The 24,575-nt window shown below is 41.7% G+C and overlaps 1 protein-coding gene across 4 annotated transcripts in view; it reads right to left on the minus strand.

Annotated features, from left to right (window-relative positions):
- rab30 (RAB30, member RAS oncogene family) overlaps positions 1-14,852 on the minus strand; it is a 103,442-nt gene extending 88,590 nt beyond the window's left edge. Inside the window, exons 1-2 of one of the 4 annotated variants that reach the window (XM_078545697.1) lie at positions 14,695-14,852; positions 11,415-11,481 (exon numbers count right to left, since the gene is read on the minus strand). The gene's annotated coding sequence lies outside the window, so the exon portion shown is untranslated. Of the gene's footprint in view, positions 1-11,410; positions 11,482-14,134; positions 14,236-14,694 lie in introns of those variants that run through there. The other 3 variants (XM_078545696.1, XM_078545698.1, XM_078545699.1) reach the window with 3 other exon arrangements.
- Positions 14,853-24,575: the final 9,723 nt, after the last annotated feature.

The following is a 24,575-nucleotide window of genomic DNA, read 5'->3' on the forward strand; positions in this document are numbered from 1 at the left end:
AACAATCTTCAGCCAGAAGTGCCGAGTGGATGACCCATCTCGGCCTCCTCCGGAGGTCCCCAGCATCATAGATGCCAGCCTTCAGCCAATTCGATACACTCCACGTGATATCAAGGAATGGCTGAAGGCACTGGATACTGCAAAGACTATGGGTCCTGACAATATTCCGACAACTGTACTGAAGACTTGTGCTCCAGAATTTGCCGTGCCTCTAACCAAGCTGTACCAGTACAGCTACAATTCTGGCATCTATCCGGCTATGTGGAAAATTGCCACGGTATGTTCTGTACACAAAAAACAGGACAAATCCAACCCAGCCAATTCCCGCCATCAGTCTACCATCAATCATCAGTAAAGTAATGGAAGAGGTCATCAACAGTGCTATCAAGCAGCACTTGCTGGGCAATAACCTGCTCACTGATGCCCAGTTTGGGTTCTGCCAGGGCCACTCAGCTCCTGACCTCATTACATCCTTGGTTCAAACATGGACAAAAGAGCTGATCTCCCGAGGTGAGGTGAGAGTGGCTGCCCTTGACATCAAGGTAGCATTTGACCGAGTGTAGCATCAAGGAGCCCTAACAAAACTGGAGTCAATGGGAATCAGGGGGCAAACTGTCCACTGGTTGGAGTCATACCTAGCAGTGGGGTGGTTGTGGTTGTTGGAGGTCAATCATCTCAGCTCCAGGGCATCACTGCAAGAGTTTCTCAGGGTAGTGTCCTAGGCCCAATAATCTTCAGCTGCTTTATCAATGACCTTCCTTCCATCATCAGGTCAGAAGTGGGGATGTTTGCATGATGTTCAGCACCATGCGTGACGCCTCCGATACTGAAGCAGTCCATGTCCAAATGCAGCAAGACCTGGACAACATCCAGGTTTGGGCTGACAAGTGGCAAGTAACATTCACGCCACACAAGTATCAGGCAAATGACCATCTCCAACAAGAGAGAATCCACCCATCGCCCCTTGGTGTTCAATGGCATTACCATCACTGAATCCCCCACTACCAACACTCTGGGGGTTACCATTGACCAGAAACTGAACTGGACTAGCCATATAAATACTGTGGCTACAAGAGCATGTCAGAGGCTAGGAATTGTGCAACGAGTAACTCACCTCCTGATTCCCCAAAGCCCGTCCACCATCTACAAGGCACAAGTCAGGAATGTGATGGAATACTCCCCATTTGCCTGGGTGAGTTCAGCTCCTACAACACTGAAGAAGCTGGACAATGTCCAGGACAAAGCAGTCTGCTTGATTGGCACTGCATCCACAAACATTCACCCCCTCCACCACCACAGTAGCAGCAGTGCACCATCTACAAGATGCACTGCAGGAATTCACCAAGGCTCCTTAGACAGCACCTTCCAAACCCATAACCACTACCATCTAGAAGGACAAGGGCAGCAGATAGATGGGAACACCACCACCTGAAAGTTCCCCTCCAAGCCACTCACTATCCTGAGTTGGAAATATAACGCCATTCCTTCACTGTCGCTGGGTCAAAATCCTGAACTCCCTTCCTAACAGCACTGTGGGTGTACCTACACCACATGGACTGCAGCGGTTCAAGAAGGCAGCTCACCACCACCTTCTCAAGGGCAACTAGGAATGGGCAATAAATGCTGGCCCAGCCAGTGAAGCCCACATCCCGTGAATGAATTTTAAAAAAAAATCACATGCAGGAATTTGCCATCATTAAGGATGAGGATATTTGTGGAACTTACCGTCACCGGTAATTGTTTCATTGCCCCCCACCATTTATGACAGTATGCGACAGTACTGCAGAGCTTTGATCTGATCTGTTGGTTGTGGCACCATTTAGCTCTGTCTATTGCATGCTGCTTGCTGGTCAGCATTCATATAGTCCTGTGCTGTCACTTCACCTGGTTGACACCTCATTTTTAGGTATGCTTGGTGCTGCTCCTGGCATGTTCGTCTACATTCCTCATTGAACCGAGCTGGTTTCCTGGTTTGATGGTAATGGTAGAGCTGGGATATGCTGCGCATGAGGTTACAGGTTGTGATGGAATACAATTCTGCTGCTGTTGATCCACAGTATCTCTTGGTTGCCTAGTTTTAAGCTGTTAGATCTGTTCTGAATCTATCCCGTTTAGCATGATTGTAGTAGCAGACAACTTGATGAAGGATGTCCTCAAGTGTGAAGGCGGGACTTTATCTCCACAAGGATTGTACAGTGCTCATTCCTAACAATACTGCCATAGATAAATGCACCTGCAACAGGTAGATTGGTGAAGAGGAGGTCAAGTAGGCTACTCCCTCATGTTGGCTCTCACCACTTGACACAGGCCAAGTCTGGAAGAAAGATCCTTCGGGACTCACTCAACTTGGTCAGTAGTGGTGCTACTGAGCCACTTTTGGTGATGGACATTGAAATGCCCCACCCAGAGTACATTTTGTGCCCTTGCTTCCTTGACTGTGTGCCATGAGACTTAATGGGGTCTGGAGTCAATCTTGAGGACTCCCAGGATAACTCCTTCCCGATTGTTTACCTTAGTGCTGCAAACTCTGGTGATTCTGTCTTGCTATGGGATAGGACATAGGCAGGAATGGTGGAGGAGGCTGGGCCTCTGGCTCAAAGATATGACTATTAAACTGTTGCCTGACTAGGGCGTGGACAACTCTCCCAATATTGGCACAAGTCTCCAGTGTTAATGAAGAGCCAACTAGGCATAGTGCCCCATTGTGTGCAATATCTAGGATCGATGCCAGGTGTTGTCCGGTTTTGGAACATGAGCAATGGAGTTTGGATGACTTCAAATTTATGGAGTGTAGAATGTGGAGGGTGGCCAGGAGTGCTTTGGAATAGTTAAATCTAGAGGTAACAATGGGATGGATGACAGTTCAGCAGTAGATGGGGCAGAGCTGGGTGATGTTATGGAGGTAGAAATAGGCAGTCTTAGTGATGGCATGGATGTGTGGTCGGAAGCTTATTTCAGGGTCAAACATGACACCAAGGTTCAAACAGATTCAGCCTCAGATAGCTGTGAGGAAGAGGGGTGGAGTTGGTGGTTGGGGAATGCAGATTGTGGCAGGGACCAATGACAATGGCCTCAGGCTTCCCAATATTTTATTGAAAGAAATTCTGCTCACCCAATATTGGAAGTCAAACAAGTAGCGTAACAATTGAGAAAATGGAGCAGTTGAGAGCCGCGCTGGTGAAGTAGAGTTGGTGTCTTCGGAACACATGTGAAAACTGACACTAATTTCAGATTTGGAGGGGCAGAGTGTAGTTGAGAAATAGAAGGGGCCAAGGATAGATCCTTGGAGAACACTAGAAGTATTGGTGTGTAAATAGCAAGAGGAGTAGGTGATTCTCTGACTATGATTCAATAGATAAGAATTGAACCAGGCAAATCCAGTCCCACCCAACAGGATGATGGTGTAATCAATCATGTCAAAGGCAGGAGTCAGGTCGTGAAGAACGAGGGGGAATAGTTTACTTCTGTCACAGTCACAAAGTATCTTTGTGACTTCGGTACTGATGATTGCACAGTATTCAGCTTATTCGCAGCCCCTCAGAATATGAAGCAGATCATGCATGCACGCAGCAAAGCCTAGACAACATTCAGCTTGGGCTGATAGGTGGCAAGTAACATTTGTACCATACAAATGTCAGGCAATGAGCATCTCCAATCTAACCACCTGCCCTTGGCATTCAATCACATTATCAAATGCCCCATTACCAACATTTCAATACTGTGCCAAAGGCAGAAAGCTGATTGTATTTACATTGGTTAGTTTCGGATAGTAATTGTGACAAGGGAAATGGCATGGTGTTTGACTGGAAGATTTGTTTTTAAAAGGGTCAGTGTCTTGTCAGGTGTCTTATGTAAATGTGAAGTTAGATTTGAGACAGGCCAAGTGCCAAAGAGACAGAACATTTGGGGACGAAGGAAGAGAAAGAAATACAGGTACAGAAAGCTTGTGGCATTAAAGTGAGATTTGGGTTGTATGATGGGATCTGTGAAAGATAAGGGGAGGAAGGAGGAGGAAAGTTAGGGATTGCAGAGAGTTTGGTGATGGGTGCATAATTCATGAAATGAGGTACAACCTAGCATAGGAGCTGGTTCTGGAGTCTGGGATTACTGTGCCAGGATACAGATGCAATATGGTTTGGAGGGTTCTGGCAATATTGAGAAGGCGTTGCTGTGGGAGTAACTGAGAGTGTGACTTGGGGTGTGGCAGACTTGAGGAGGTTAATTTCTGAGACATCGGTTATAGCGTGTGGGAGCTTCGAGTATGGGAATATTGGATATAGTGGTATATGTGCAAACAAGTTCAGGGATCTTGTGGCGCAGTGAGTACAGCCCTACCTCTGAAGCAAAAACTCCAGGTTCAAGTCCCAACCCAGGACTTGATGGTCAAGGAAGGTGCGTTCGTAACACAGCCAAACCGGCTGAGCATCAACCTGCAAATCTTTCCAACATAAGCCAATAGCAAGCAGCAAGAGTGGGAGAGATCCCTGGTCAGCCATATGATAGAAAGGAAGTTGGAGCCTCAACCATCACTATCCATAACTCCAGACTATTAACTGCATGTAAAAGTGCATGTTGCCAAAGCAACTCGGAGTCCCCGAGTGAACTGTAACACACCACCACATCATATTGGGTTGTAGGATGGTCCACTTGACATTTGGAAGCAGTGCAAAGGGATAATTGGCACATAGTAGAAATAGCCCTAGGGAAGGCAATCTGACACACTGGACGAAGAGTTCCAAGGCATGGAAGCAGTAGTAGAGAGTCTGAGGGGCATCAGAATGTGTCAGTATTGGGTAAAGAGATGAAGAAAATACAATAAAGAGAAAATGACGAACAATGAAGCTTTTCAGATTTATTCATAACAGCATCCTTAGTTGGCCATTAGAGATTCTTGACACATTTTAGGTGGGAAATGATCCAATATACTAAATATGTTTTTCAAAAACACGAAGGCTCCAGGACCTGGATTTCTGTCTGTGAGTCAGGTGCATAGCCGCAAACCTGACTTCTATAAGTGGCCACCGGGATGTCAGATTTTCAGACTGGGGGGGGGGGGGGGGGGTGCGCGGTGTGGGAGAACGATGAAGGGGGCAACTAAATCAGAAGTTTGGGCGGGCGGGCCTGGAAGAACTGAGAAGGCTGCCAGGTGCAGAAGTGGCTGTGCAGAAGGCATGAGGCATGAGACAATGTCTATTTTTTTTAAAAAACAGCATGAAATATCCCTCAAAACCTCACCCTGCCCCCTCCCCCCCAATCACTCTCCATGCCATTTCATGCCCTCTGCCCACCCATGGCTGCTCATAGCCTTTATGTCAACCTATGCCCTGTTACCCACCTGTGGCCCTTTATAGCCAGTGTCAACTTAATGCCAAGTCAGGCCAATCCATGCCCCCACCCACCATCCTTTGTCCTTACACCTACCATGCCATCCTGGCCTTTATTGCAAGAGGATTGGAGAACAAGAGTAAAAATGTCTTGCTTCAATTATACAGAACCTTGGGTAGACCACACCTGGAGTATTGTGTACAGTTTTGGACCCCTCACCTAAGGAAGGATATACCTCTCATAGAGGGAGTGCAGCAGAGGTTCCCCAAACTGATTCCTGGGACTGTCCTTTCAGGAGAGATTGCAGAGACTGGGCCTGTATTCTCTAGAGTTAAGAAAAATGAGAGGTGATTTCATTGAAACCTACAAAATATTTTAAGGGGTAGTGAATCTTTGGAATTCTCTGCCCCATAGGGCTGTGGAAGCTCAATCGTTGATCAAGAGCATCATGTCCAAGATAGAGACCGATAGATTTCTAAATATTAAATGACATCAAGGGTTATGAGGAAAGCGTGGGAAAATGGCATTGAGGTGGACAATCAGTAGTCATGATCTAGTTGTATGGCATTGCAGGCCCGAGGGGCTGAATGGCCTAATCCTGCTCCTATATTCCCATGCTCCTATGCCAACTCACCGAGTATCCACCATCAGCAGACTTCAGGACGCATGCAGAGAGGCGATAAAATAAAGTTCTAAGTGTCTATTGCAAACTTCACTATATTGAAAAAGCTCTGATTCATAAAAACCCATTTATTATATTTACATTCCTTCAACTAAGTAAAGCCTCATAACAACAGGCATTTCATTCAAATGCACAGTCACTTATAACAACAAGCACTGGAATCCATTGTCCTATTTCAAACGAACAATTTATAACCACTTGTAGCTGTCAGTCAAACCTACTGTGTTAATGCATGTAAAAACAGAAATTGCTGGAAAAACCCAGAAGATCTAGCAGCATCTGTGAAGAGAGAAATAGAGTTAACGTTTCAAGTCCATATGACTCTTCTTCAGAGCTAAAGAGAAGTAGAAGTATGATGGATTTTATACTGTTTAAGAGGCGACGGAGCAAAATAGAAGGTCATGGATAGGTGGGAGCTCAGGAGGAGAGATTGGCAAAGGTGTCATGGACACAAGACAAAGAGTGTTAATGGTAGCGGCAAAGACTAAAGAAGGTGCTGATAGTGGCATAAAGGTAAAAAAGCAGAATGTGTTAATAGCAGATCAAGGGCCAGCGTTCTGTTAAAGCACAACATAGAAACAAGTGACAGATGGCCCTATAAAGTGGGAAAGGGGGGAGGGGGTGTTGGGGAAAAGGGATAAAAAAAATGAATAGGTGAATAAAAATAAATAAAAAATACAAATTTTTAAAAATTTTAAAAGGGATAAAGATGGAGAAGAGAGTTCATGGTCTGTAGTTGTTGAACTCAATGTTAAGGCCGGAAGGCTGTAAAGTGCCTAATCAGAAGATGAGGTGCTGTTCCACCCGTTTGCGTTGGGCTTCAATGGAACATTGCAGCAGGCCAAGGACAGACATGTGAGCATGAGAGCCAGATCATGTGTTGAAATGACAAGCGACAGGAAGGCCTGGGTCATGCTTGCAGACTTAGCAAAGGTGTTCCGCAAAGCGGCCATCCAGTCTACGTTTAGTCTCCCCAGCGTAGGGACCATCACATTGGGAGCAGATAATGCACCTCCTTCAATTTGGTTTACTGTAAGTGAAGTACTGCTTCACCTGAAAGGAGTATTTGGGGCCTTGGACAGCGAGGAGGAAGGAGGTAAAGGGGCAGGTGTTGCACCTTCTGTGTTTGCACAGGAAGGTGCCATGGAAAGCAGATGAGGAGTTGGGGGTAATGGAGAAGTGGACAAGGGTGTCCTGGGGGGAATGGTCCCTACGGAATGCTGACAGGGGGCATGAGGGGGAGATGTGTTTGGTGATGGCATCATGCTGGAGTTGGCGGAAATGGCGCAAGATCATCCTTTGAATGCAGAGGCTATTGGGGTAAAAAGAGAGGACAAGCGGGACCCTATCATGGTTCTGGGAGGGAGAGGAGAGAGAGAGGGCAGAAGCACGGGAGGTGGGTTGGACATGATTAAGGGCCCTGTCAACCACAGTTGGGGGGGGGGGGGGGGGGGGGGGCGCCTCGGTTAAGAAAAAAGGAAGACATGTCAGAAGCACCATTTTTGAAGCAGCATCATCTGAACAGATGCGACGGAGACGGAGGAACTGGGAGAATGGGATGGAGTCTTTACAGGAAGCAGGGTGTGAGGAGCTGTGGGACTCAGCGGGGCTTGTAATGAATATTGGTATACAGTCTATCACCAGAAATGGAGACAAAGAGGTCAAGGAAGGGGAGGGAAGTGTCAGAGATGGACCATATGAAGGGGAGAGAGAGGGGTGGAAATTGGAAGTTTCCAGGTATAGAAGAGAGCATGAAGTGGCACTGGTACAATAATCAATGTACTGAAAAAAGTTGTGGGAGGGGGCCTGAATAGGACTGGAACAAGGAATGATCCACATACCCCACAAAAGACAGGCATAACTGGGGCCTATGCAGGTACCCATAGCCACACCTTTAACTTGTCTCACTTCTTCCAAATAAAAGAAGAAAATTGTTCAGTGAGAGAACAAGTTCAGCCAGGCAGAGGAAAGTGTTGGTGGATGGGGATTGTTTGGGCCTCTGTTCAAGGAAGAAGCAGAGGGCCCTCAGATGTCCTGGTGGGGGATGGAGGTGTAGAGGGATTGGATAGTGAAGAGGCGGCGGTTAGGACCAGGAAACTGGAAACTGTCGATATGACGTAGGGCATCAGAGGAATCGCAAATATAGATGGGAAGAGACTGGACAAGAGAAGAGAGAACAGAGTCAAGATAGGAATAAATGAGTTCCGTGGGGCAGGAACAGGCTAACATGATGGGTCTATCAGGACAGTCCTGTTGGTGGATTGGTGGGAAGAAGGTAGAAGCGGGCTATGTGGAGTTGGGAGACTGAGGTTGGTAGCTGTGGAGAGATGATCTCCAGAGGACATGAGGTCAGTCACAGTCCTGGAAGCAATGGCTTGATGTTCGGTGGTGGGATCATGGTCCACCGGAGGTAGGAAGAAGTGTCTGAGAGTTGGCGCTCAGCCTCTGCAAGGTAGAGATCAGTACGCCAGGCAACAACAGTGCCACCCTTGTCAGTAGATTTGATAAAGTCAGGGTTGGACCTGAGAGAACAGAGTGCAGCAATTTCAGATGGAGACAGGTTGGAGTGGGTGAAAGGAGCAGAGAAATTGAGACGGCTGATGCAATGCCAACAGACCTCAATGAAAAGACCAAGAGCAGGTAAGAGGCCAGAGGGTGGGGTCCAGGTAGAAGGAGAACACTAGAGGCAATTGAAAGGATCCACTGAATGGGGGGAGGACTCTTGCCCAAAAAGATGAGCATGGAGACAAAGGCGATGGAAAAAGAGTTCAGCATCATGCCGAGCCCAAAATTCATCAAGGCAAGGGTGTAAGGGGATGAAACTGAGTCCTTTTCTGAGTACAGAATGTTCAGCAACAACAAGCGGAAAGTCAGAGGGTATAGTGAATTCACAGCAAGAGTTGGGATTAGAAGAAGGGATAGGAAGGGGTGGAGGGTCCCAGATGGGCCTTGGTATCAATAAGTTGCCTTTAGCACTGAAGAAGTCATACGGACTCGAAACGTTAACTCTGTTTCTCTCTCCACAGATGCTGCCAGGCCTACTGAGTTTTTCCAGAATTTTCTGTTTTTATTTCAGATTTCTAGCATCTGCAGTATTTTGCTTTCATCTTTGTATTAACAGTTGGTTGTGAAATCAGTCATGCAGCACTAATCCAGTAATGGAAACTCTCAGGCTTATGTCCATAGACAGAGTGAAATAGCAAGCAAGATTTTTTTTCCAAACACTCCAGGCATCTTTGTCAAAGATTTAAAGGGCAAGACTTTTAAATGCCTCGACAGTTTGACAACTTCCTTTCCACAACTCCTTTGATAGGGTCCTCTTGACAGTTGATTTTGAGAGGTCTGTTGACAGTTCCAATCAGCTTGACAGTTAATGAGCTTTTTACACACATTCATGCTTAATTTTAACAATTCCAATGGGCACCTTACCTCCCTCAATGGGCACCTGACCTATCCCAAAGGGCACCTTGCCTCCACCAAAGGTGTCCTCGGACCACATCCAAAGGGATACCTTACCACTCCAAAGAGGTACCCTGGCTATCCAAATAAATCTACAAAGTTCAGACCTGTCCTTATCAGGTCTAATCTGCACACTCCAGGTTTCACATGCCTAGGCTACCAAAATCCAACTTGAGCAGAGGCTGCTGATGATTTAAATGGCCAGCCGCTCCTGTAAAGTGCACATGCGTGAACCCTGCTCGAATCCCAGCCCTGTGAAAATGGGAACTGCCCTGTTCGGGGACTTATGATTTTCGGCCACTTTCGCCATTTTCTCCATGATGGAAAGGCTTTCTGTTCTGGCAAAAATTTGGACCCAGGTCTTCAAACTTTGTTGCTCAAATATTTGCTTCCTGCATGCTGTGATATGTCACAAAAAGCTGGTGTCACACTGAGACTGGTAAGCTGTATTTCACTGAACCTTCAGAAAACGTGAAACATTACTGTTGTAATCTCATGCTACCATGAAGATATTTGCCTTATTTATACATCCAAAGATAGACAGTGACACAATATTAACCAACTGCACCAAAGGGAAATTGGCAACCAAATTGTTTTGAATCAGGCAATGCAACAGATTCTCATTTTCCATGAGAAGACAAACAAATTCTGGGAATTTGAAACAAGAAGAAAATGCTAGAAAGATGCAACTGCTCTATCAGCATCTGAAATATTTTAATAGTATAATTTTGATCTACATCCCAAAATGTTGGCCTATTCTTTCCCTTTCCACATGTAACCACACCAGCTGAATTTTTCTATTTCATTATTTTCATAAACCTTGACATCATGTTTAGCGCAGACACTGATTTGTATTTATCAGCATTTGACTTTGATCCATTTCTATTTAGACTAAGGAATTTAGGTAAAGGTTCAGCATCGATTGTTTTTTTTTGATTGCCACAATATTTGTTTGCACTCTGTCAGATGACCCTTTAAAGGCATTATCCGAAAGTTGAGCCAAAACTCAATAATTCCTTACTTAGACATTTAAAAACCCAAGCAGCCACACTCAAGAATCAGAAACATAGGTCCCATTATATCAAATATTCACAATACAATGTGGATTAGTAGTCATGTCACAGCCTAACAGGATAAAAGTTCACACCGGCACTACCTCTACCACAAAACATGCCATGAATGGAAGACATAGAGCAGAAGCTACTCCTCTGACAATAAGAGGCGAGGAGGTTAAAAAAAAATCTAAACTATTATTTGATTTCTTCGATTCATTGGATAGAATGGCATTAGCAAAGGCCCAGGAACAAGCTACTCTCAGCTAAGAGCTTAATCTGTGACTTTAGGTTATCTAAATGCTTGATAAAATAAGAAACAAATGTTCATTGTCTCATCATTTTGTTTTCGATTACTAATAATGGTTGATTACTTTTAACCTTTTCTCAGTGATTCATTATACCAGTGTACCTCTGGAAGAAACGGTAACTATTTATATATACACACTATATTATTTATAATGTAGCGAGATTATAGTGCACAAAATTTATGTCTTATAGTCCCAGGATGCATACAACTCCAAAGTAACTGAAATGTTATTGCCAATTATTAGCATTTCACAAACAGGAACAACAGCTCCTCCAAGACTCAAGTTTATCCAGACAGTGGTTGAGATTACAGATCAGAAAAGGTCACAAGTTCAATCACAATCAAGTTTCATGATAAGGCTAATAAGAATGTCAAAATTATTCTCAGCCTCACAACAGTTGGAGGAGGGAAAAAAAAAACTTCAAGGTCCATATTTCTGATTGCCAACCAGCAACCTATGGAACCATAAAAAAACATTTACAGCACAAGAGGCCAGTCCTTTGTAGAATAATCCTTTGTAGAATCCCAAGGCCCCATTTTCTCCCCATAGCCCTGTATTTTCCTCTACTTCAAAATATTTACCCACTTCTTCTTCAAAGGACGCAATGACCTCTGCCTCAACCACTCCTCTTGACAACCCTTGCTGAAAGTCCCTGTGGATAACAAACAAGAAGAATGTAACTTTACCCCAACAAGGAGTTGATGCCTTCATAAAACAAAATATATACACACGTTAAAAATTACATTTTTTTTAAACTGTTTCAGCCAGTACAGCTTATACCTGTAATGTCACATTGCTAACAGATTACAATATAAACCATCCAATATTTTCCATAACATATCTTCAAACTTTTGGAATAGATTACTGCCTAGCAATTCACAGAAGTATTTAGCTTCCTCTTTATATCTGTGCTATATCAACTAGCCTTATTGAAAAGATAACATATATAGTAAACATTAGCAGTGATTATAAGTGTTGCATTTACCTTCCTTCTAAAATCATGTCATTTCGGATTTTTTTTTAAACCAGTCCATACCCTTCAACTTTCCCATCCACTCATAAGTCTGCCATTTATGACTTCCAAAGCTGTAAATTTTATTGAACACTTCATCCAGTGGCAGTTGGTCTAACAATATACACAGAAATGCACATACACATAACTTTGTTACTGTCAGTGGAGAAGCAAAAGTTGTCTTGGAATAAAGGGCAATGTGATCTTATGAATGAGTGGAGATAGAAATTTTCACTCATTAACAAAGGTACATTTTCAACAGGGCTACTACAGTTCATGCAGCATTACTCTCTTAATTATTTAATTGACGTAATAATGATGATCAACTCCCCTCCAGATTCTATTTTCATATTTAACTACACAGTCACCTATATTAGGATAACATTTCTCAAGAATCCATCAAAACATTTCAATCCAATATTTATTTCTGTTGAAGATTTTAGGTGAATTTTATGTCAATCAAAGTGATGAATGTCAATGCTAGGTAATAACATTCGTCCATTGTAAGGGAAACACCCAAGTCAAGTACAGAAGTGATTCACTGCAAGGTAATACCCCTGTACAAGACAGTGTAGTTGCACTCCACATTTAAGGAAGAGGGAGATTATCAGCAGTTGAAGTTGGTGTCGAAGAGGTATCTTTCAGGAAGATTTGAAGCAAAGGAGAGATGCAATAAGACAAAAATGTTTGTTAGGGAGGCTTCAGGTGTGTGGCCCCACATAATTGCAGATAACCACTAATGGTAGAGGTAAGAGACACCTTTTAGTGGATTAGTGTTGGAAGAACTGAAGACACAGGTTCTCATCTTGAGGAAATAGTTGCCCGACTACAGAAAGTGTATTCATACTACATCAGAAAACTACTATATCAGGTATCTTGTATGCTGTGAATATAATCACTGCAGAATATAACTTCTCGATCAGAGCATCTGTGTTAACTGCACTATGTCAATTTCATGCTCAAATTCTGCATTGATCACTTCATGCAGGCTTACATACTACAATAAAGATCTTCAACACAGTTTGTAGGTACATAACATAACTTATTTGCTATGTGGAATTAAATTTGATACTATATTAGGCTGCTTCAAAACAGAGTGTACTATCTTCATGTACATCATCCTAATTCTGTAAGGACACATCTATACTTCAGACTCAAATTATCAAAAGCTGTTGAATAACCCCTAATTCTACTTTTGAGCCAAGTTGATACTGTCTGCAGCTAGAGTGAATAAAGATTTTAATGTATTGTACCAATCGCAGCATCTTGGAATCTGAGCCACTGAAAATAAGGCTCTTAAACACCAAGAGGAACATATTTCATAGTCAATTAAAGTTAAACTTGGATAACACACACAGTACCTACAGATAAAAACAAAGTGCTGGAAATGCTCAGTGGGTCAGCAGCACCTGTGGAGAGAGAAACTGAGTTAACATTTCAAGTTGAATATGACTTCTTCAGAACTGTCATATTCAGCTTGACACATTACCTCAGTTTCTCTCTCCCCAGACGCTACCATACCTCCTGAATATTTTCAGCACTTTGTTTTTATTTCGGAGTTCCAGCATCCACAGTGTTTTGCTTTTATTTTAGTGCCTAGAGATTATTCTCTTGTGTCTCATATTCTTATACAACATGGAATGCAAGTGTTGGCCCATATTCAAAAGGAAGCATTCCAAAACACATGCACGTTGGTAATGCCCACAGGTAATACAGTATTAAAAATAAAGCAGTAATAAACTGATTAAATTCAGTTGTCACATTTTGGTTAAATCTTACACTAAAACCTAGCAGTTTTGCACAGTTGCACACCACAACCAAAGAAAGAGTGAAGTATGCTGGGGAACACAGGCAAGACAAGGTTAGCTCTACCTCAAACCCCAACCATTGGAAGCAGTCATGTTAAATTAAAGAAGTGCCAAAAACACCTAAACTTTGTTAAATCATAACTTTAAAATACATAACAAACATAAAACTTACAAATTATAGTGTAATCTTAAAACAATGAAGATTTTCTGTCAAGTCATTATATATGATCAATAAAAACACAACTCCACAAGATTTGACAAGGTATTAAGTATTGTGTTTAAATGGGCCAACAGAATTGTTTTTGTACAGTACTTGGAAATTGGAACTGAAGTATAAACAACCTCTAGTTTCACAGAAGCACAATTTGAAATCTTGTGAAATGGTTTTACAGGATATACTAAAGGCACTTTTCATTTTATGAGGTACAAATGTACTACCTTTACCAACATTATCTATGAAAAAGAAACACATTTTATTGACCTACAGTGCCTTGTCTCCTCAAGGTACCAATAGTAATTTGGGCAAAATAGAGCAGCCTTTTCCAATGTACAAATGAAATGGACTCAAGTCAAAGCCAATGACTTGTCTCCTCCTCCCTCCACCACCACACACCACCAAATTGAGCACAATATTTAATTTGGAAAAAGTTGCAATTTTAAAATCAGAGATTTTACAAATAAACTATTTTATAGTGTGAGCTGGCTCAGCATAAATCATAACTTTGTGAAATGAAACTTCGCGGTAAAATAAAAATAATGCATTCAAAAATATTTAATTAACAAATCAAATTTCCACTTTCGGAAGCTAAAAATAGCTTTTAGTCCTCTGTACAATAAGCTGCACCGCTGTAACTACTTAGAAATCATGCAACACAACAACAATATGCCAATATTAAACAGACGAATGACCAATCAGTCCGGAAACCAGGACCACTTCAGTCTGACTTCCATGAATTGTGCTGGAAGTGGAAGAAAACACAAGCTCAGCAATGAAGGAAATAAGAAGTCATTCACACACAAAAAACAAATTGAAATAAAAACTTACTTGTTTCGGTTTTTTTTTCTTTGTCACTGCTATGTAAGAAATGCGGAGTTACAGTATATCTCAGAGTGCAGCAGTCATACCTTGCTTGTGACTGCGTCCAGCGCTGCACCACAGACACTACATTGCACAATGCACCCACTTTCTGGGAGCTTTAACAATGACGTAATTTCTTTCCGAGCGGAAGCGCGAACATTGGGGCTCGGTGCTCGCCGGGAGTTGTAGTCCTGCCCCCGGCCGCGCCTGCGCACCATCATCCTGAGGTACTGTGTTTTCACTGGGTCTTTGTCTTCCAAGAGTACTGAAGGCAGTGGAAGAGGAATTAAATATTACTATGAATTACTGGTTCTGAATATCAAATATGATGTAGCCAATCACTGTAATTGTTTGTGCTTTTCTCCCCTTTTTTTTTCTCCCTTTGCTTTCCCTCTACTTCCGATGGTATTTTGTTGAGGTGCAGGTCTAATGTTTGAAGCCGAGACATTGAGTCTTGGTTGGCTATTCAGCTGCAGAGAAATTCAAAACCAGCACAATGCCAAACATCTACTCTTACAGTACGGTTTGCTAATGTTTTGTGTCCCAGACCAAAAAATTACAGTATCATTGACATATCTCACGTTAAGAGAAACATTTCATGAATAGGCATATAGATAGACATTTTTTAAATTCATTCATGGGATGGCATCACTGGCTAGGCATCACTGGCTAGGCCAGCATTTCTTGCCCTGTACAGAGGGCATTTAAGAGTCAACCGTTTTGCATGGGTCTGGAGTCACACATAGGCCAGACTAGGTAAGGATGACAGATTTCCCTAAAGGACATCAGTGAACCAGATGGATTTTTGCAACAATTAAAGATAGTTTCACAGCCACTAACACTGAGACTAGCTTTATATTCCAGATTATTAACTGAATTCAAACTCCACCAGCTGGAGTGGTGGGATTTGAACCCATATCCCCAGAGGATTCACCTGGATCTTTGTATTATTAGTCCAGCAACATTACCACTACACCACCATCTCCAGATTACAGTAGATGTTACAGATCAGCTATATACTTCCAGGAATTTCTGTTTTTAATTCAGATTTCAAGCATGCAATTTTTCTTTTTTTATTCCCTAGAATGGAAAATGTTTGGAATCTCTAATGATCTTTTTGTAATCAATATATCTCTTAAAAGTCAGTCCCAAGAAACATCTTAACTTTGTTTCCTAAATTTTCCAGTCCTACAAATACAGAACTTTAAAAATTCTGCTTATTAGGCTCTTTGAAGAATCCTGAAAAAAATCTGCATTTCCTGACTGAAAATTTTAAAATAATTTCCATAGGACACCTGAATGAATAGTTCATAGATTTCTCTTTGTTGAATCTTTTAATATCACTACAAAAGTAGAAATAATTCAGTGGGAAAAATGTTATAACAGCATTTTGTATCAGAAGGTGTCCACACACTGCTGTACTCAGAAAAGCAAATACGTTAATACATGAAGAAAATGAAAAAATTGTTGAATACCTGAAACAGAAATAGAAAATAGTAGAAAGTCAATTAGAATTTGCAGAAAGACAGGTTAATACTTTGGACAATGTCCTTCTTTAGAACTGCCAAAATATAATAAGGGTTTTGGAACTTTTTCATTATATTTTGTTAGAATCACCATAGAAGATTGAATGATGTTTAGCATATCTTCCAAAACTGCGACAAGGGCGATTTTTATTTTAATGGAACCCATTCATGAAGAAATTTGCTTCTTCGTCACAGATCCTGAGTTAACGTTAAGCTATTCTTTGATTTATCCTTATTATAGTTTCACATAAAACACTGAACAAACAAATAATAACCTTTTTATATATTTATGTCAAAATCTACACCGAAAGAATACATCACTGAGCTTCTCAGCACATAATTTTGCTTAAATTTTAATTATGGTTCTCTGAGTTCCCCCTTCATTCTATTTGTTTTCAAGGGAAATGGATATCTGTAATTAATGTGACTTTCAGCCACCTCTTTTACTTATTTTAAGTTGTAAAACTGCTGCTTAGAGGCAATCTGATTAGAGAAAGCAGATATTTTGCATAAAGGTTCCCTATGCAACATCATGAATGAGGAGTACTTCCCATGATCAGCGATACCAGTCATGGTATGATGGAAGCATAACTTCACAATATAATGTGCATCACTGTGGCAGCCACAAGCTTCAATGCAATTTCAAATTGCGCACACAATAATAAATAAGGAGACTCCCTACGGGGAATACAACCTATTTCTTTCTTGGAGCTTTCATGACTGAGTTAGATATTTGTTAGGTAAGGTTATCAAGGGATATGAAGTAAAGCCGGGTAAATAAAATTTAGCTGCAGATCAGTTGCGATCTAATTGAATAGCAGAGCAGGGTTGAGGGGCTAAATGACCTATTCCTGCTCTAACGTTCCTATGCTCCTAATATTTGTGAGATGAATATACAGAAGCTGACAAGTTAACAAAAACAATTGTAACCTTAGTGTTTGAGTAGATAGTGAAATACATTCCAAAGCCAACTTATCTCTGGAGATGGCCTCCATATATTACCACATATATTTTTTTTACCTTTTAACCTAAGTACCAACCGCTCTAAAATAGATTTCTTCACCATTTTCTTCTAGTGCTAAAAGGTCTTACTTGTTAAGGCCAGTGGAATGGCATATACTTCAGTTTCCCTTCAGGTAACATCAGATCTAAATGTTTTGATTTCCTTAGGTATAATGATCTCCAATCACTTATAATAATCCTCTGAACTTGCTGCTGTCTTTTCCCAGTGCTTTAATTAAAAAAATATCTTTCATGTTAGTCTTTCCTAAATTAAATATTGAAAATAGCAACGAGTAGTTATGGTCTGCAACACACTGTTGAGAATGCGGTGGAGGAAGATACAAGCGGGGCTTTCAAAAAGGAATTGGGTAAGCAAGCACCTGAAGAGAAAATATTTGCAGGGCTATGGGAAGAAGGAGGGTGAGTGGGACTAGCTGAGTCGCTCTTGCAGAGAGATGGCATGGATATGACAGGCCAAATGACCTCCTTCAGTGCTGCAACCATTCTAAGGTTCTATGAAACTCTATTATATGTAGAATTTGGATCTTTTCCAGCTTCTGCCTCACCATATGAAAGACTCCTATTTAAGTTTAAAGCAGGAGGTGTTTATGGCAAAATCTGGGAATGAATAACAAACTAGTTGAAAAGTAAGAATCAATGGGAACTTGTTAGGCAATGATGTAGAAGTGGAGAGGTAGTGCTGAGTGACATGAACCTTTGTAACATCTAATTTACATTAAAGTGTTGGATTCAGAAGGTCGTTGATGGTCAAGAGAGTCAAGGGCTATGGGGGGCAGACGGCAAAGTGGAATTGAGGCCATAACCAAATCAGCCATGATCTTATTGAATGGTGGAGGCTCAAGTAGCTGAATGGCCTACTCCGGCTCCTAAGTCCTATGTTCCTATATGCCTAATCCATATTGGTCAAATTTACAGATAATGCCAAACAAGGGAATGGGTCATTTGAAACTAATGAGGCAGACAATGTTACAAAATTAGATAAAATGTGCAGACAGAACAGTGACAAAAACCTCCAGTTCTGTGCTGGGGACATGCTGAATTGGCAGAAGTGCTGTGTCTTTCCAATGAGATAGTAAACTCAGGCCTAGCTACCCATTTAGGTAGATGTGAAAGATTCCACAGCACAACTGGAAGAACAGGGAGCTCTTCTGATGTCCGAGCCAATATTATTTCTTTGACCAACGTTACCAAAAACAGATCAATCATTTAGTTTGCTACAACAGTGATTAGAGTTCAAAGTACTTAATTGGCTGAGGAGAATTCCGGGACGTCCTAATGTCATGAAAGACACTATGTAAATGCAAGTCTTTGTTTTATTCTTATTTGTGGGACTTTGCTGCTTGTAAATTTTCTGTTATAGGGTACCTTCATTATAACAATTACTGCATGTCAAAAGCATTGGTTGTGAACAGCTTTATAATATTCTTGGGACATGTTAAGGTTCTGTACAAATACCATATAAATTCTTTCTTTCTCCTTCAATAGTCTTACATCAATTGAAATAATGGTAAAAAAATTAAGTTAATATTTGTTTAAAGTATTTTTTTGAATTGTTCATGTCTGTTACATTTCTAAAGCCTCTGCGTGACTGGAGTTCAAACAATAGCAGATAATTACATTTCCTTTATTCTAAAATCAAAAAAATAAATAACTAAACAATTATAAATTGTTAAAATAATTAAACAATGAATCAACATACAATCAACACACGATGAATTGAAGTGGCGGGTGTAAGTATACGTATAGATAAATGGTTTAGTATAGTGTTCCAGAAAGTGGAAGGTGTTTTGATGTAACATAAATATGTCCTGTAAACCTGAGAATAACTGTAACTGAAAATAGTTTAGTTTTCATGTGAAAATGTGTCACAGTAACAAAGTAAAAGTATGCGCATGTGGAAGGGAACTCCCCGCCATTCTTGATTGAGATATTTGGAGTAACTGTCCCCAAAGCTCATTGTTGAATTTTATGCTTCTGATACAGTAGAAATGATGATGAAATAATGAATGTTAGAATGCATGTAATCAAACTCCGACTAATAAATCTCTGGTTCCATTTCTTTCTACCAATTTCAAGTGACTTTTCACTGGCATACATACATAACAATTTTTCCTTAACTGTGTATGCAATTAACTAACTACAATAAACGAGTATCCATATGGCATCCCAAATCTCTTCACAGAGCAATAATATATTTCTAAAAAATCAAAATATCAAAGCTGAGCCAAAAAAGGAGATATTGAGTGGTGTGACCAAAAGTTGATCAAAGATGTAGGTTTCAAGGAAAGTCTTAAAGGAGGAGAAGAGGTGGAGAGATGGAGAGGTTTAGGAATGGAATTGCAGAGCTTGTAGTCCAGGCAGCTGAAGGCACAGCTGCCAGTGAGTGGGGGGAATTCACAAGAGGCCAAAGTTAGAGGATCTGACTTCAGGAATGGGTGGTAGGGCAGGAGGAGGTTAGAGACAAAAGGTGAGGCAAGGATATAAAGGGATTTAAACCAGTGGTTCTCAAATGTTCTTCGTTGAAGGACCCCTTTTAAAATAGATGAGTAATCATGGACCCCTCCCACCTAAGTTATACTATATAATACTTACAATAAAATGTGTTGGATGTAATAAATGTTTTAATAATGTTTTTACAAAAGATGTTTACTTACAAATATCAATGAGATGGGTATTATTAATCACTGCAGAACTTGTCCATCCTTGGCAGGAGCATGGAGAGAGCAGGAGCCTGGAAAAAGCACTAGGGGAAGAGGGGGACAGAAGGACCACTGGGAAAGTATACCACAGAGAGAGGATTCGTATTGGGAGAACAGAGCTGGAGAAAATCAAAAAGCAGTGTACTGCGGATGCTGGAAATTTTAAATAAAAATAGAAAATGCTGGAAATGCTCAGCAGCTTATGGCAGCATCTGTGGAGAGAAACAAAGTTAACATTTCAGGTCTGTGACTTTTCATCAGAACTGAGGAAATGATGATGAAAATTCTGATGAAAGGTCATAGACTTTAAAGGTTAACTCTGTTTCTCTCTCCACCGTAACCTGTTGAGCATTTCCAGCATTTTCTGTTTTCATTGTTGTCTGGCGAAAGCAGGATTCTGGAGAGAGCAGGAACATGGGGGAAGTGGAGCATGGAGAAAGCAGAAGCACAGAGAAAGCATGAGGGGAGCAGAGGGAGAGGAGAGGCACTGTGGGAGCAGCATGTTGTGGGGTGTTGGTTACATCCCAGTAGGTTTGATGAAGTTTTCACAGTCTTTAGCAAGCTAACTGTTAAGTCTTTATTAACTACCAGAACTATTTACAAATATACAGTAAAGGGTACAAGCTAGGAGTTGCCTCCATGCTTAGGTCTGCACGCGGCGCTGTCCAATACCACACTGACTCCTAGGTGTGGGTCATGTGCTCTCTTATATCACTGTGTGGGAGGTACTGTGCTCAGTCCCACATTAACCCTATATGTGCTAGACCCTTATACTACACAGAGCATGGAGAAAACTGGAACCCAGGGAGAGCAGTAGGACAGAGTTTGCAGGAGCCAGAGAGAGCAGGAGCATGGGGAAGTAGAATACGAGAAAGCAGGAACCCAGAGAGAGGCACACAGCGATAGCAGGAGCATAGAAAAAGCAGGAGTGTGGGGGAGCAGTACTCGAAGAAGCACCAGAGGAACAGGTGGCGAGCAGGAACCTGAAAAGAGCAGAATACACCTTCAACCCAGAAGGGAAAAACAGTACTCTTATTTCCCAGTTTTTACTGTCTTTTCCGTCTGGGAACGCAGCTTATTTGCTTTCACTTGACCATGGTGCCCTTGGCAGTTGCCCACCTGTCAGGTTGGCCCTGTGTCTCAGACCCTTGGAAGAACACCTGGGACCCCAATTTGAGAATCACAGATTTAAACATAAGATTAAGAAGTTTAAAGTGGAGGCTTAGAGAATGTAGCTAATGTAGGTCAGTGAAAACGAGGTGAGCATGATTTGTTGCAGAATAGACATGATGAGCATAGTTTCAGACATGCTGAAGTTTATAAAGGATGGAGGACAGGAGGCAGGCCAGAAGAGCATCGAAATAGTTGAGTATGGAAATGACAAAGACATGATGAAGATTTCAGCAGCAGATGGTTGAAGATAGGGGAGGAGGTGGGTGATTTTACAGAGGTATCTTGAACATCACAATTATCCAAAACTACAAAGAGAAATGCTGAATGAGAGTATCACTTCAGCTGCAGTAATACCAATGGTAGAATTTTCAATTGAGTGCTCAAGGCTCTTTTTCTTATATTTGTGAGTTTGGGAAATGCTGGTTAATAAGAAGGAATAGTAGCGATACAGTGGTTTTTGGAACATTTTTTCCAGTTGACCTGCTTTAAAGATTGAGAACTAATTGCTGGCAAAAATATTCTGCACCAAAATGTTCCATTCCTAGCATAATTATTTTCATTCATTCTTGAGATATGACTTGATAAGCATTCTCCTTGAAATGCTAAAATCCATGTGGTGAAGGTGCTCCTACAATACTATTAGGTGAAAGCAAAAAACTGCGGATGCTGGAAATCCAAAACAAAATCAAAAATAAAAATACCTGGAAAAACTCAGCAGGTCTGATAGCATCTGCGGAGAGGAATACAGTTAACGTTTCGAGTCCGTATGACTCTTCAAATAGGACTATTAGGTGAGGAGTTTGATCCAGTGGCAATGAAGGAATGGCAATATATGTAAAAGTTAGGATGGTATATGACTTGCGGGGAACTTGAAAGTGATGGTATGCCCTACTGTCCTTTCATGCTAGGTGGTAGAGAGTGTGGGTTTGGTAGGTAATGCTGAAGAAGCCATAGCGAGTTGTTGCAGTGCATCCTATGGATAGTGGGAGTAGATGTTTATGCTAGTGAATTAAGTGCCAATAAAATGAAGTGCTTTGCAGATACACCCATCCAGACAAGCAGAGAGCATTCCATCATACTCTTGCCTTGTGCTTCATAGGTTGTAGAAAGACTTTGCAGAGCAAGGAGATGAGCCACAGCTGCAAGAGCCTTTGGCCTGCTTTAGTGCACAGCAATTATGTGACTGGTCTGGTTGAGTACCTAGTCAATGGCAATGCCTAACATGTAGATGGCTTGGCACTCAGTGATGGCAATGCCATGGGATGGTGATTAAGCTCTCAGTTGTTGGAAATTGTCAATGCCTGGTCCCTGTGTAGTATGGTGTTAGTTGCTATTTATCAGCCCAGGCCTGGATGTTGTCCAGATCTTGCTCCTTGAGAGCATGGACTGCTTCATAATCTGAAGAATTGTGAATAGAGCTGAACACTGATAATATTGACTTGAACAATACAAGAATGTGACCAAAACTATTTTTAAAAGTTTAGCACTATCAACTAGATGATAAAAATATAAACATGCCTGCTTTTACATAGAAAACATTATCAAACCTTTGTTGTGTGATATGTCTTTGCAGTAATGTTCAAATGTTTATACACTGATAATAATTTAGAAACTCATACAAAAGCAAGAATGATTAACTCATCTTTTAATTAAATCATCTTAAAAATTAAGATAAGTTTGATCTCTTTACCAAGTTATCTGCCTAATAAATTAACTGAGTCCAAAATGTCAATTCCTGCATCAAGAGGAAAAGTCTACTCTTCACTCTCCTTCATCCAACAAAACAGACATAAAAATTGTCACACAGTTCTCCATCACCATGCTGCTCAGGGTAATCAGCACAGGAAACTCCTTTATAAACTCAAAAATCATAGCCCAGAATAGAACCTCCCATTCTTTCTAAACATCAGCCAAAACATACACTTGCCTCCAGGGCATGCGACCCATGAAACTCACACATTCACAAGGCCATCACACCTTCAATGGCATCTCACTCACTGACAGCTTAAGGGAAAAAAACCACTCACTCTCTCACACACACCCTCACATCTCCATCTGGCCTCATCTCCTCTGGAGACTGCCTCCTCAGCCCTCACCATCTTGAGGCCATTTGCACAGATCAACTTGTGGCCTCACACACGCCCTGGGATACACCCCTTTCCCCAAGCAAGCCCTAGTCCTGCAGTCGTTGAAAAGCCATTCCAGCCTTACCGCTGGTCTGATACGTAGAGACTTGCCCGTGAGCACCTATGAAAGCGAAATGGTGCTGCTTGCAAAGCTTGCACTGATAATCGTGAGTACTGCCCGAAGCAAGGCAGGCAAACAAACCTCGAAGTCCCAAGCAAAGTGCAGGTCGTCAGGTGCACGAAGTTTATGTACAGTTGTGAAACACATCTTCGTGCAATCACGCCAATGTGAGTTCATGATCTAGCTTGGGGGGATGATTCTGGCAAGCTGGGTTTATAATGAGATGCTAAAGTATTGAAATTAGGTTCACGGTGTGGTGGCGGGAAACACGGCCCGCCATTGATGGGTGGAGCGGACGATTGCAAATGTGAAACCGATTTTTGCGTTTCATGGTCTGCTCTGGGTGACCACTGTCGGACACAGGAGAGTTTTTAATTTTCCATTTGTGCATCTGGTATCCACATCAGCCATGGTTTGTAAGGAAAAACAGAATTACCTGGAAAAACTCAGCAGGTCCGGCAGCATCGGCGGAGAAGAAATCAGCCAACGTTTCGAGCCTTCATGGCCCTTCGGCAGAACTCAGTTCTGCCGAAGGGCCATGAAGGCTCGAAACGTTGGCTGATTTCTTCTCCGCCGATGCTGCCGGACCTGCTGAGTTTTTCCAGGTAATTCTGTTTTTGTTTTGGATTTCCAGCATCCGCAGTAGCTTTTAGCTTTTTGTTTTTATTATTATGGTTTGTAAGGATGTGGTTTAAGGCTGTCCATGAGCTTTGTGGGAGGCCAAACCAGAGACCTTCTGTGTCAGATCTTTCACGAGGTGTTTGTTCACAACTTCTTGTGAGCACCATTCACTTTTCCAAACCTAAATAGATAAGGAGAGAAATGCTGGAGTCCATCCATGCAAGCCATCAAGGAATTGAGTCTACTCTGAGGAAGTGCTTTACGGGCCAAACATGAGCAATGAGATATCAGCCAGTGTGGTGCTTGTAAGGAACATCAGGCTAAGGAAGCTAAAGAGCCACTCATGACACCCAGAAAAGACTACAAAGAACAAACAGTTTTTTGTCCATGCATGATGACTTTCTTTATAGACCATGGATGTGGTAACTTGTATCTGCAAATGATAGTGTATGCAATTTGTTTTTTTCTTTTTATGAAAAGGGGATGTTTGGAGACATGCTTTGTGCACTGTTGCCTTTTCAGTACTGTGGCTTGACGTTGTCATGACTTCTGAGATCAT

The sequence above is a fragment of the Cetorhinus maximus genome, chromosome 7, assembly GCF_964194155.1.
Source record: "Cetorhinus maximus chromosome 7, sCetMax3.hap1.1, whole genome shotgun sequence".
Classification (NCBI taxonomy): domain Eukaryota; kingdom Metazoa; phylum Chordata; class Chondrichthyes; order Lamniformes; family Cetorhinidae; genus Cetorhinus; species Cetorhinus maximus.